The sequence below is a fragment of the Equus przewalskii genome, chromosome 5 (assembly GCF_037783145.1).
Source record: "Equus przewalskii isolate Varuska chromosome 5, EquPr2, whole genome shotgun sequence".
NCBI classification, from domain to species: Eukaryota; Metazoa; Chordata; class Mammalia; order Perissodactyla; family Equidae; genus Equus; species Equus przewalskii.
In genome coordinates, this window is record NC_091835.1 from 22,879,905 (window position 1) to 22,892,662 (window position 12,758).

Genomic DNA, 12,758 nt, shown 5'->3' on the forward strand with positions numbered 1-12,758 from the left:
ATGGCTCTCGATGTTGATTTCACATCAGTTTACGTCAGTGGGTTGAGACCCTCCATTTGCAGAACAATGTCTTAGGCAAAAATACCTCCAAGACCAGAAGGGAATTTTCAGCCCAGCATTATGGGCATGAAGGTAGATGGAGTTCATGCAGCCGTGGCCTTAGCAGGACTAGGACTAAGATGAGGCAAGAAAGGGGCCTAATTTAAAGGTGCAAAGTTTGGGCTAGCCCCAGTAGCCTAGTGGTTAAGTTTGGCATGCTCTGCTTCAGCAGCCTGAGGTTCAGTTCCTGGGCACAGACCTACACCACTCATCAGTGGCCATGCTGTGGCGGTGGCCCACATAAAAAAAAGAGGAAAAGTGGCAATGGATGTTAGCTTAGGGCGAATCTTCCTCAGCATAAAAGAGGAAGATTGGCAATGGATGTTAGCTCAGGACAAATCTTCCTCAGCAAAATAAAATAAAATAAAATAGAGGCACAAAATTTAAAGAGGCACTTGCTCTCTGCACCTGCAGAACCTGAGGGTAGCACCTTCAATTTTGTGCCCAGGGCACTTTGCTCATCTCATCTGGCCCCAGCCCCTATGTATAATCATCTCATTTTATAGACAAGAACGGGGTCACCAAGGGGACAAAGACTGTGACAGAGGCCACGATGGCTGAGGCAGGATTCCTGCCCAGGTCTGGCTGCTCCCAACCAAAGCTGCTTCCCGGGAGCTCTGTGTTCTCCGCGGCCCTGCGCGAGGCACCTGGGGGAGGATGCAAGTACACTGACGTCAGTGGAACAGTCAACCTGGGGCGAGACTCAACTTACAGGAAGCAAAAGGGAACACCATTGGAACAGCCCAGCGGAGGGAAATCAAGAAGCCCAAAGAATGGGTTAAATTTCTGAGGACAGGATTGGGTATCTTGGTTTGGTGGTTTCATAAAACTCACATCATATTCCACAGCCTTGGGGCTGGACTGACTTAGCCCATTGTGCTTATTAATGAGTCACTTCCCACCCACCAGGGCCTGAAGTGTGGTTTGCAGAGGAGGAGAGAGTCTGCTGGCGGGCTGGAGGAAACTTCCAAATGAAACAGGACCCATGTCGCAGGCTCAGAGTGTTCCATGTGGCCGTTTCACAATTTGGCACTCTTGGATTAGAGGTACGGTGAGAGCCTCACTCCCCGCTCAGTGGTTCCTTATTTCCTCTCCACTGGGTGTCCCTTCTCCCCTCCAGGGTCTCAGTCCCTTCTCCTTCTGCTTTCATCCTGCCACAGACCTGCCCGATTCCACTCCAGTGTAGCTTCCCTTCCTACTGGCCTACCCTTCCCCACCAGCTGGGATGCTGTGGTCCCTCCTGGGTCAAGATGGAGCCAGTCTGCCTGGGACAGAGAGTGGCCACTTGTGGCTGAAAGAGCCTGAACTTGCACCTGACCTATGGGCTGCCAGACTCCTATGAGCTCACACAGGAATCATGACCTAGTCACGAGGTCCAGACACAGACCTCGTCATCCAGTCCGTCAGCCCCGCTGCACAGGGACTGGGGGCTATGATGGATATCATTCACCTTCTGAAATTCCCAGCCTAGCACGGTGTTACACGCAAAGCAGGCTTGCAGCAAACACTTGTTGAGTTAATAAATACCACATAAGGATGAACGCCGTTATCTTTATGAATTGCGGTGGTGATTGAGAAAGTTGGCACAGAGGAATCTGGCAGAGAAACTTAGGCTCAAGGTCAAGGGGAGAGGGGCTGTTTGCTTCTGATGAGTGGCTGAGAGTTTCAGAGTGGATGCAACCCTGATCGACTCCTGGCTGTGAAGCCTTGGCCGGTTTACAGAACCTTTCTGAACTTTGGTTTCCTCCTCTGTGAAATGGAGACAAACAGCACTGGCCTCCGAGGTGAGTTTGGAGGATCTGATGAGATGGTGATGCAGGACCATCCAGAATTCAGCAGCTAGTTTGGAAACCTGGGCTTAGCCGTGTCCTTGGCAGAGGCAGCCGCTCTCCCACACCCCTTTACAGGTAGCCAGGAACAGACCAGCTCAGGGCTCCCTCTTGGTGGCCTGCCCTTCCCTGGAGGGTGGCTCTCGGAGACCAGGCAGTACACTGTGGACCAATGCCCTGGCTTGCACCTTGCAGCCCTGTCCTGAACCTTTCACAGCCTGAAGTCTAGGTCCCGACACTAGAATTTTTAAGCCTTTAAAATTTGAGGTAGTTTTCAAAGGCTGGGGAGACATGTCTCCCTGTATGATTTCTCTCCGGGGAGCCATACATGAAAATCAGACAAATTTTCTCTCCTTTGATCACCAATGTCATACTTGCTTAGGGTAGAAAATTTGGAAAACACAGAAACGTGGACACACACACACATGCACACACACACCAGCCACAATGTCATTAACCAGAGGGAAAATGTCATTAATATCTTGTTTTATTGCAATCTGTCTTCTCGAATATATTTTTCCATATATAAATGAGATCCCCGTACTTTTAATCTTTAATTTTTAATCTTTTCTGGCTATTGTTGCCTACCATTATAATATAAACATTTTCTTGGTCTTTAAGTTGCTTCTTAAACAAACTATTTAAAGGCTGGGCATCACACCATTTCTGTAGGCATCATGATCCATTTACTCTGTCCCCTAATGTTGGACACATAGACTGTTTCAAAATTTTCTCTATTATGAATAATGGCATGGTAGACATTGGGAATGTATTTTATATCAAATTCTCCAAAAATGTTCCCTGAAAAACATTTTAATTGGATCTGATGCTGCTAATAAAAAGGGAGAAATAGGGGCCAACCCAGTGGCGTATCGGTTAAGTGTGCACACTCTGCTTTAGTGGCCCAGGGTTTGCTGGTTCAGATTCCAGGCTCGGACCTACACCCTGCTTATCAAAGCCATGTGGTGGGGTGGCAGGTGTCCCACATATAAAGTAGAGCAAGATGGGCACGGATGTTAGCTCAGGGCCATTCTTCCTCGGCAAAAAGAGGAGGATTGGAGGCAGATGTTAGCTCAGGGCTAAGCTTCCTCAAATAAAGGGGAGAAATAGGACGTTTATGATCTTTCCAGAGAAAATAGCTGTTCACCAGTCGGCCTCTGTCCTCTGAGAGTGTAAGTGACTTCCTGGGCTCTTCCAGTGTGTGCTGTTGATTCTCACCATGGGGGGGGAAATACTGATGTGCTGAATCACGGGCAGTGACGTACTCTTAATCATGATGGTCAGCACCGTAGGTTCCTGTGTTAATCCTCACAACAGCACTGTGAGATGAACGTGGTTTTACAGACAGCAAATAGGAGATGAGAGCAGCTCAATAACTCACCCCAAGTCACAGAGCCAGTGAGCGGAAGGTAAACGTGGAAAGGGCTGCTCACATGCTCCCCAGGGAAATCATGTCAAAGGAAAAGACAACGAAGCCAATTGCCTTGATCCCATTGCCTTGCCTGAAGAGAGGAGCTGGGGAGGAAAAATAGAAGGATGTGTTCATACTTCCATCTATTAGGCTCAGGAAGATCAAGAATGCAAATTTTTCCTAGCTTATTGCATCTGTCCATTCTTCCAGTCAACGACTCCTTAAGTTATTAATTTGATTGGCAGTTATTGATGGAGCCCCCTCCAGGTGCCAGGCTGGGACTATAATGATGAGCAAAGCAGGCTGTCCCAGGTGACTTGTGGAGAGGCAGACGTTGGGTCATCTCACACGCGTGTGCACACACACATACACTATTTACAATAGTGATAACTGCTCTCAGAGACAGAATCTCTTCGGAGGAGTCAGGGAAGAGTACCCTGGGAAAAGAATATTTACTGAAACCTAAGAGAAAAGCAGGAGTTAGCCAGGGGAGAAGAAGCAGCAGGCCTGTACACCTGGCCTAGGGCCAGAAGAGCAGGGTCAGCAAACTATGGTCTGGGGACCAAATCCCACCCTTCTGTTTCTGTCAATAAAGTTTTATTGGAACACAGCCACACCCAAGTGCTTACACGTTGTCTGTGGCTGTTTTGTGCCACAGCAGCAGAGTTGAATAGTATGACAGAGACCTGATGGGCTTCCGAACCTAAAATGTTTACTATCTGACCCTTTGCAGAAAATGCTTGATAATCCCAGCTCTGGAAAACTTGGACAACATGTCTGGGACATGATGACTGAGGGCCACCAGTGGGGCAACAGAGGAAGGGTGAGCCTACAGGCCTTACAGGTGCCGGGGACCACATGAGGGAGTTTGGCCCTTTCCTGAGCACCAAGAGGGAGACGTTGAAGGTTTTGAGCAGACCAGTGAGAGGATTAGATTTATGGTTTTAAAAAATGGCACTTTTCACTCAGCAGTCCTAATGTTCAGCTCTAGACTTGCTTTTCTTGATTTATAGCAGTTACTTAATGAATATGTGTTTATATATGTCTGTATAAATTGGTTCTATGTCTCTGGAGAATCCTGATGAATAGCTAAGTATTTTCATCAATTGTCACCTTCCTTTGTTTACTCTCTGCTTTATTATTTTCTTAATGTTTTCCTTTAAGTTGACTTACTTATTTTTGTAGCACATTATGTTAAAAAGGGAATTTAGTATCACTGCTTGGAATGAAAAACCCTATCACTTACCACAAATAAAAGCCAAGAATACTGTCCCCTTTGGGTCACGGCTGTGGCCTGGCTCAGCTCAGCCTCAGAGGCCTGCTCTCTCTCTCTGTTAAACAGGGAGATAAGCAAGAGTCAGGTGCTAAAGACAGACCAGCAACAAGGAGAGACGCAAAGGCCATAAAGTTCTCACCATGTGATTTACGACTTAATGCCTTCTGCTTGTCCCACTCTTGCAGAAACGGTGCCCGATCCCCATCCGTGTGAGCTGACCCATAGACTAGGCTTTCCTCAAGGATGGAGGTCAGGAGAGGGCCAGCAAGTGGTTCTTAAATTTTCTTTTAACAAAAATCACCAGGGGGGTCTGTTAGAAATGGAGTTCCTGGGACTCCCATTGCCAGAGGTTCTGATCTGGGGAAGGGTTGGGGAATGACACAGTTCACAGGTATCTGGGTCAATCTCGAGTAGATGGCCAGTGGCTGCCCTCTGAGAAGGACAGCTGATGGCCTGATGTGTGAAGGGTCTGGTTTGAGCACAGTCTTGGATAAAGGGCCTCCAAACTTCCAATGATAAATAGCCCTCAATCAACCTGAGACAGCGTCTGGCTTCATTCTTACGGGTGTGTTTTGGAGAAGTAGTCTATACCCTGTAAATGTGCACACAATTCCGTCTACTTATAATTGTGGTTTTGGTTTGAGGCACTTTATTGCTGAATTTCCAGAATGAGAAATTGTTGGATATTTACTTAGAACAAGTAAGAGTTAAGTAAAATATAAAATGCATTTAAAACTACTTGAAGGTAAGAGGGCTATGTGCCCTCTGCCTTCTGGGACACCACATAAATTCAGACACTGGGAACTCAGTAGTCCCTGCTCACCAGGGGTCTTGACCAGGGGTTCATTGAGTCCTGAAGTGGGCTTAATGGAGTTCCCAAGAAGACATGTTCATGTCCTAATTGTTGGAACTTGTGAACATTACCTTAGGTGGCAAAAGATGCGATGAAGTCAACGATCTTGAGAGGAAGAGCTTGCCCCAGGTTATCAGACGGGCCCTACATCCAATGTCGTGTTGCTATAAGAGTGAAGCAGAGGAAGATTACACAGACAGAAGAGAAGAAGGTCACATGAAGATGGAGGCAGAGATTGGAGATGTCCCGTCACAGGCCAAGGAGCGCCTGGAGCCACCAGAAGCTGGAAGAGACGTGGAAGAATTCTCTCCTAGACTCTTCGGAGGGAGCATGGCCCCACCAATACCTGGATCTTGGACTTCTAGCCTCCAGAACTATGAAAGAAGAAATTTCCATAGTTTTCAGCCATTAAATTTGTGGTGATTTATTATATTATACTCAGAAAACTAATACACCCTCTAGAGCAGGACTCGGGAATGAAACTCAAAAGGGTATCTTTATGACTCTCTACAAACAAGGCCAAACTCTTGGTTCCCCACATGGGAGTCAGACTTTATGACTGTGTTACCTGTGGAATATGGACACACATACACATGACTGTGTTACAAAGATCTGGTTGCTCTGTCCTCTCCCCTGGGCAGGTTTGGTTGAGCTGGTAACCCCGTCCTGTGACTCTTCATGGCCAGCCAGCCACGAGCCACTCTCTTCTGCCCCAGAGAATGCACGAACCTGAGGGCACCGTTCTTACCTGACTCTGAGAGGTGTTTGGGCCAGGAGATGGGTATAGAGGTGCCATCAGAAAAGGTCCGGGGCAGGTGTGACCAACAGAAATACAACGTGAGCCACCTATGTAAACGTAAACTTTCTAGAATCTATGTTCAAAAAGTTATTTTAAAAGGTGAAATTAATTTTAATAATATATTTTATTTTACTCAGTATATCCAAAATATTATCCTTTAACATGTACTCTATATAAAAATGACCAGTGAAACATTTGACAGTCCTTTTTCTTGTATTCAGTCTTTGAAATTTGATGTATTTTACACTTAGTGGTACATCTCCCTTCGCGCTAGCCATATTTCAGGTGCTCAATAACCACGTGACTGGAAGCTTCCATATGGACAAGGTGCAAGGTTAGAGCCCAGTCAGGCAACTGCAGAGGAGGTGGGCGTGATCATTCTCGTATCCTTCAGCTCTGATATTGGATCCATCTGGTCCCCGACAGTGATCCCTTGCAAGTATTTCCAAGGACGCTAGTCTGTGTGTGCATTTATGTGTGATTGTGGTTTGGGGTTGGGCCATGTACGCTTGACAGCAAAGCAGACACTCAAGTTAATGTTTAAAATCTTTCTACCAGTTCTAAGTGAATTCCTGGGGAGGCTGCACCGTTCGATCTGGGTGAAGGTCCTGAGTTGTTAGATCATGAAATCTTCTAGAACAAAATTCCCTCAGGTGGCTTCAGCTCCTGAAAGCATTGTCTATCCCAGACTTGAAGTATCTTTAGAGAGAGGATGGGAGGAGAAATGGGTTTACCTCACTTTGAATGGAAAGTTAATTGCTTTTTGGCCAGTTGTTTTCAGCCAGAGGAGGACCACACAGAGCAAAAAAAAAAAGCATGGCCCGCGGATGGGAGTCGAGCCAACAGTGACAATAGCCGTCTGCTTTTCTGAGTCTCATGGACATTGAGGGCAACCCAAGGCGGAACCATTGTTTATACTGACAGCTTAACAGCAGGCTTGAGGAAGAAGAGGTTGCGATGGCAGTGGGAAGCCATAAACACTTAATCCATCACTGAAACTTCCAGGGAATCAGGCGCCATGGAGGCCAGACCAAACTCTTAATTGTTGGGTAATTCTCTGTCCCAGGCTGCCTGCATCTGCACTCATTCGATGCCAGCACAGCGGCGCATTTAGGCAAGAGCTGCCCATGGGGGATGTGATGAGATCAGTCCCCAGAGAGGTAGGAAATATGATGGATATCCACCTGTCCACCGTACTTGTCTCATTTATTCAAATTAACTGGTGCCCAGAGCTGGGAAGAAATGGATCTGGACTCAGACAAAGATGAATTGTAGTAAAAATGGAAATTACAACCCAGAAAAATTACAACCCAGAAAACTAATATCATCAGGCCACTGGGGTTTTATTAGCTAATCATGGCTATGATATGGGACTTTGAACATGTTGTTCTGATTGAACTTTCAGCTTGTATCCATAAGGACTTGTTGGAATACATGTTTAGTGATGGGGGAGGGAGCAACGTAGACTATAATGAGCTGTTTCAGCCCCTCCTCTGTCTCTACCATGTTCTCTTTCTTGCTCAAGTACCATAGATTTATTGCAGTTGATAATACTTAGAGTTGAAGTACTAGACCCAAATGGCAAGCCACCACCCAAGACCAAGGTCAGGCATTATTCCAGTCTCTCAGGATGGCTAACCAGCTCATGCCAGGTATGAGATGCTGGCTCTTTCTGGATGTCAGGCAGTGAGTACCCAGTCTAGGAAAGGAAGCAGTGTGATCATTAACTTGGGATGATCTAGAAACTGCTAGATGACCATCTTTGTCTTAAGAACACTCTGGGTTGCTGGTATTTGGATTTTTCCCTTGGCTACATCTGCAGTGCCTTGACTCAGGGCATCTACCACAAGCTCTGACTATTTCATCCTCACCACGCCTGCAATCTCAGAGCTGATCCCAACCCACGCCACCCTGTGTCTCCAGCCCCGGCTTGTAAGCCTGCACGATGTGATTCACATCCTTCTGGCCTCCTTTCTGACTTCCGCCTGCAGGGTCTTCTTACCTGACAGCCTCCAGCATGGGAAGTGGCTTTCTTTTCCTGCTTATGGCTTCCCCACTGCCAGGAGCCTATTTGTCAAGCTGGGAATGCAGAAGTGTGGGGAGGTCATGCCCCAGGAGCAACTCTCAGCCCGTGGGAAAAGGAGCCAATGGACAAATCCTTTGCCCAAATCCCTGGAGGGACAATTCCAAGAGACGTTCTACACTCTTCTCAGAGGGTCCAGGCCATTTCCCTTTCCGAGTGGACATCTTAATAAGATATCCTTGTATTGGCCTTCCTTCTGTTTCTCACCCCCACCCTGGTCCTTACCGCAGTCCCTTTCCATCATCTCCATGATGATCTTGCTGCTCATGAGTGCTTTTATCAGGTCTCTGGTTTTTTGGGGAAGTGCCAGATGGGAAACCGAGGTCAAGCATCTCCTGAGTCCCGAGTCTCACCAAGGGCGTGAAAAACAATGATAGCTCCTAAGTATCGCACACTTCTAAGACGCAGGCACTGTGCAAAAACTTTGTATGCATTCCTTTCTTTAATTCTCACCAGAGTTTTACATGGTGGGGACTATTTCTCTCCCCATTTTACAGATGAGGATATTGAATCACAGAGAGGCCAAAAAACTTGCCCAGCCCAGTTCCACGGCTCGGATTGGGTAAACTGGGATTCCAATTCAAACAGTCAGGATTCGGTTCTGCTGTACAAGATGCTGCCGCCACCATTAATTAATGTTTAAGATAACTAAATTTGCCTTGTGCTCCTTGCACTTTGGAGTACCCATTGTTGAGATGCTGAGCAGGTCTCTGAGACTCTGAAATTCAACCTCTGCCCGGAGTTCATGAGGGGAGAGAACAAGGAGATGGTGGTGGGTGTCAATTCATGTGAAGGAAGGGCTGGCCCATTCAGTGCCCTTAGTCTTATAAGTTTTCAGAATAATTGGAAATGGGTTGAAACCCGGGGAATCTGGACTCCCCACAGGACATGTGCTTCCTCCTTAGGCAGCATATGAAAGGCCTCCTGTGTTCTTTCCTTGTAATCTGATTACGTTGATAAAGTCATTTATCATCGTGCGAGCCGCGCACTGACTATCTTATTAGAGAATATGACTGGAGGCTCTGAATTTGGCTGATCCCGACGTGCTTTAATTAGGGCCCACAGAATCGGGGCATTGGCTTCTGTTGCAAAGCGCGATGTGACTCCGTGAGCATTTAACTCCTCCCTCCCCTTGACACATACACGGTCAAAGAAATACAGAAAAAAAGGAGAAATTCTGTACCTTCACTGGAAAATAGAAAGGCTGCCATCAACAGGCTGGAATCGTGTGGGATTTCTGCAGATTGGAGGCACCGAGAGGTCCACGACCTTAGGAAGCAGAATTCCCACCAGATACCCCAGAACCCTGGAAGTATTGCTCTTACTTTAAAGTCTAATTTTATCCCTCGGTGTTTCTCAAAGTTTAGCAGGAGGACCATGGCAGCATAATCATCTGATTATAATTGTGACTAATTTCAAGAGAATTGCATTGAATGCCAGAATCTTTGGGGAGGGTGCCAAGAATAGGCATTTGTCTTAAGCTCCCGGAGGCTCTCTACACACACAGGAGAGCGCAAGTAATGTGGGTACATAGATTATCTTATCCCATGATGATGTAAAATGTGGGGACTTGAATGCACATATTAGGAGAACTCAGACTGCCAGAGGCCAAAGCTGAGCATTTTGAGCTTCTCTGTTCCTTGCTCAGCAGCCAGCAGAGCCCTGTGGCCACTTTCGGGATTTCTCCTCCATGATCTCATTTCTCTCCCCACTCAGGTTCTTCACCCACCAGCAATCAGTGGGGGCTTGTGGAGCTGGGATCCATGCGGCTGGGGTTCAACAACACCGGCCACTGAGGATTTTCAACAACTCCGGACCCGGGTCCAAGCAGGCTGGAGCTGCGCGTGCCAGGGCCGAGTCTGCGTCTGGTGTTTCTCAGCTGTGAAGTAGAGCTTGTACAGATATTCCTGGGAGGTAAAGGTTTAATTAAAGTGGCCTTGGTTATTGGCATAATGGCCTCGGTTATTGTCATTAATAAGCAAAAATGCATGTGTTTCCAAAAGGAACTGTACACTTCTCTAGGCCATTCTTGTGTCCCACTTCCCCAACAAGCCTGAAAGCTTGGGCTTAAAGTAGGAGCGATGTCTTACTTCACCAAAAAGGGTTTTGTCAGTGGGTTTGTCGGGACCCCAATTTACAACCCATAAGGCAAAGAGGGTCCCTGGGAAGGCGGCCTGGCTGGCCCAAGTCTGGAACCAGAGGTCAGGCCTTCAGCCCAGGGCAGTGGGGGCAAGTCAGGGTCGAGGTCAGATACCTGGCTGCTACCAGGAGCATGGAGCTGGGTGAGGTGGCAAGACCGCTGGGCAACTGATGTTAGTCAGACTCCTGGGCTGCAAGAAAGCAAACCAACCTGAACTGCCTGAATGTGAAAAGATATATTTATATTAGGATATGGGGATGTCTGAAGGACCCCAAGGGTAGGCTGCAGCCAGGTCTTGTGGGGAGGGTGAGAACCAGGAGCAGGAAGACTCTCCTCGCTGTCCATTCTGTCTGCCTGCCTGCCTGTCTGTCTGTGTCTGTCTGTCTCCACCTGTCTGTCTCTGTCTGCCTATCTGCCTACCTCTATTTCTGTCTGTCTGTCTGTCTGTCTCTGTCCATCTGTCCCTCCTCACTCTCCTCCTCCATCCCGCTCTTTCTCCCAGCTCTCTCAGCTTCCCGAGCCTGCACAGCACCGTCTGAACACCTGCCTGGTCTTCCACACTTCTAGCTTGGCCAGGCCTCCGTGCCAGACCCAATCAGCTATCCTCCCTGCCAGGACATGTGGTGTCGCTGTGGCTGCTGGGCCTGATGCTCTTGGATGAGGGGGTGATTCCAAAGTAGGGTGGCTGCTGGGAGCTGTGCAGAGACCCACCTGCAAGGTGTCTACTACCAAGACAGGCCGGGGAGTGACTGTGTGGGCATGAAGGGACAACGCAGCACAGCTCAGAACCTCTGCTCCAAGGGGAATGTTTTCTCCCATAACCCAGGAAGGCTCAGAGTGCTATGTGATGGGGAGGGGTCCACTTTCTGCTCAGACCTTGGGGTCCAAACAGGCCGCTTTATCCCATCCACCAAATAGCTTTAATGCGCTGTTTCCTTCCCTGCACGTGGCGAGGAGGTTTATCCCAGAGAGGATGCAACAGCACGAGTTAAGGTAGACACGAGAAGTCGCTGGGAAGGGGCGGGCGAGGCAGTTCCCCAAACTGTGGTCACTGATCACGATTACAGGCGTGCCTGACTCCTTCCGCCTTCAGGGCAGCTGGGGGCGAGGGGGCTGAGGGACGGCGCCTGGATCTCCTTCCTCTCCCCTGGGTTTGCAGGACAAACACATTCATGGCATTTTAGATAAGCCCCATGCTCTGAAAATCACTGAGAAGCACCATTTCTGTTTGAGAACAGAGAGCAGCAGCATCGCCACTGGCCCCTCCAGTAACACACAGAACATGTAGTCGGCAGGTGAAGGACACGTGGGGGGATCCCCTGAATGAAGCCTGGAACTGAGGGTGCTTGGAGCACAGATTGTAACTGCTCTGAGAACAGCCGTGAGAGGTAGGGATCCTGGAGCTGCCAGAGGACCCATGTATGAGCACTGGCTCACAGGCAGAAGTTTCCAGACCTATAGGACTTTCCCACACTGGTCAAGGGCAAGCCCTACTCTGGGAACTAGCAGCCACTGGTGTTTGATACCGAAACTCGCCATCTGCCCTTTACAATTCGCTTTAGGGAAGTGTTAAGTTCTCAGGGTGCGCTGGTTCCGTCATTCACAAGGAACGCTGTTGTGATGGACGTTGGGCAACACCATCCACGATTATGATAGCAAAGTCTTGTCATCAGGTTCTCATCAGTGGTTCTCAAATTGGGGTCCCAGGACCAGCAGCATCAGCACCATTTGGCAACTTAGAAATGCAGATTCTCGGGCCCCACTAGGACTGCTGATGCAGACATTCTGGGGGGCCTGCTCTCCCCGGGTGGCTCAGATGCGTGGTGGAGTCTGAAGACCACAGAGGGAGACTCCTCTCTCTCCCCAGCTCCCCGTCTCCGATCCCCGCCAGCCACCAAGTCCTGCTGGGTCTCGCATCCTCCCCTGCACCAGACCACTCTCACCGTTGCATCATCAGAGCACGTGGGGGCTCATTCCGGGTCCTCGCAGTTCTCCAAGCTGATGGTCTGTCCTCACGGAAGCCAGAAAGATCCTCCCGAAAGGATAGTCTCTTACTGCACAAAGGAGAGTCAGAGTAGAAGAAGCAGGAAGAAAACAACCCCAGCATGCGTCTACTCCCATGCCAACAAATCCGTTTAAACTTGTTGTAATGATTTGCTCATGAGCGAATTTTCAGGCAGGTCCATAGAGACATAGATATATATATTTTTTGCCTGTCATTCCCAGGTGTTAAGTTCTCCATTCACTTGCAGTTCCAAGATCAGCCTC

At 48.4% G+C, this 12,758-nt stretch overlaps 1 long non-coding RNA gene across 1 annotated transcript; it reads left to right on the top strand.

The window, feature by feature from the left end:
- Nucleotides 1-1,007: 1,007 nt before the first annotated feature.
- On the top strand, nt 1,008-10,300 carry LOC139083284 (uncharacterized). Its single transcript, XR_011539880.1, has 2 exons — nt 1,008-1,145; nt 10,067-10,300. It is a non-coding gene; the product is annotated as an uncharacterized lncRNA (long non-coding RNA).
- Nucleotides 10,301-12,758: the final 2,458 nt, after the last annotated feature.